General features: G+C 61.6%; 1 non-coding gene across 1 annotated transcript in view; it reads right to left on the minus strand.

Moving 5' to 3' along the window:
- Positions 1-279, minus strand: part of LOC124579181 — a 1,910-nt gene extending 1,631 nt beyond the window's left edge. The window contains exon 1 of the ribosomal RNA XR_006972900.1: positions 1-279. This exon is cut by the window's left edge and continues 1,631 nt beyond it. This is a non-coding gene — a ribosomal RNA (small subunit ribosomal RNA).
- Positions 280-1,350: the final 1,071 nt, after the last annotated feature.

A 1,350-nucleotide genomic window follows, 5' to 3' on the forward strand; every position in this document is an offset into this window, starting at 1 on the left:
GCCCAAAGTTATTCAGAGTCACCAAGGCAAACGGACCGGACGAGCCGACCGATTGGTTTTGATCTAATAAAAGCGTCCCTTCCATCTCTGGTCGGGACTCTGTTTGCATGTATTAGCTCTAGAATTACCACAGTTATCCAAGTAACGTGGGTACGATCTAAGGAACCATAACTGATTTAATGAGCCATTCGCGGTTTCACCTTAATGCGGCTTGTACTGAGACATGCATGGCTTAATCTTTGAGACAAGCATATGACTACTGGCAGGATCAACCAGGGAGCTGCGTCAACTAGAGCTGAGCAGCCGGCCGCCCGGGAGTGTGTCCCGGGGGCCCGCGCGAACACGCAAGCGTCCGCTCAATTATTCTGCAAACAGGAGGAGGCTGAGCTCCCCTGCACAATACACCTCGAAACCCTCTCAGGTCCCGGCGGCGCGCAGCGCCGTCCTAAGTACTTGGTCGGGTTCGAGAGAGGCGCAATCGCCCGGAGTTTGGCGAGTAGACGCTTTAGGTGCGACCACCCGTGCTCCCAACTGAGCTTGCCGCTGCCGACAGAGGCCCGGGAGCGTGCTGTCGTGGCATTGCCGGCGGGAGACAACACGCGCCACCTACGGTGACCGGCAGCTCCAACGCCAGCGCCACAGAAGGACAAAAGCCCCACTTGGGTGCCGAAGCGAACTCTCCCAGCACAGCGCACGCGCCAACACGTCCGCACAGCTGCGATACAAACCACCTGCGAGAACCGCAGAGGCGACCGAGCAGCAGACGGCGTCGCGGCGCCGAGCGCCGGGCGGCGGCGCATCCTCAGCGCACACAGTCCTCAATCGGACCAGCACACTGCAGATGTCCACCGCGCTTCGCACCGGGCCCGCGAGGACCTACTTTGGCCGCACGGCGCCGCGTGCAGGGTGCGCCGGCGCGCAGCTGCGCCGCCTGCCGCCTCCGTCGGCCGGCGCGCCTGCCACTGGCCGCCCCCACCAGCCGGCTGTAGCGCGTGCGCCCACGCACCGCGCGGCCAGCACGCCGGGAGGCCCCCCCTCACCGGCCGGGGACGGTCCCACCCAGCCACCGCCGCGTATCGCTTCACACCCAGATGCCATTCACGTTCGTGGGCATGGTGGGTATCGCTGGAACAACCGGTTGGTAGCTCAACCGATCGTCGCCATCACTGATTCACCTCTAGCGAGAACAACCGCACCACAACGGTTTACCAGTTGTTCATTTGCATAACGTCACCAGCAAACGTAGGCGTCCATCGCCATTTGCAAATTCAACGATTGTTGCATGCCTGTGTCAGGTGTCACGACACACTATGTCTGCCCACATACACGCAACAACATGTGCACGCTTCG

Source organism: Schistocerca americana, unplaced genomic scaffold (assembly GCF_021461395.2).
Source record: "Schistocerca americana isolate TAMUIC-IGC-003095 unplaced genomic scaffold, iqSchAmer2.1 HiC_scaffold_297, whole genome shotgun sequence".
NCBI lineage: Eukaryota > Metazoa > Arthropoda > Insecta > Orthoptera > Acrididae > Schistocerca > Schistocerca americana.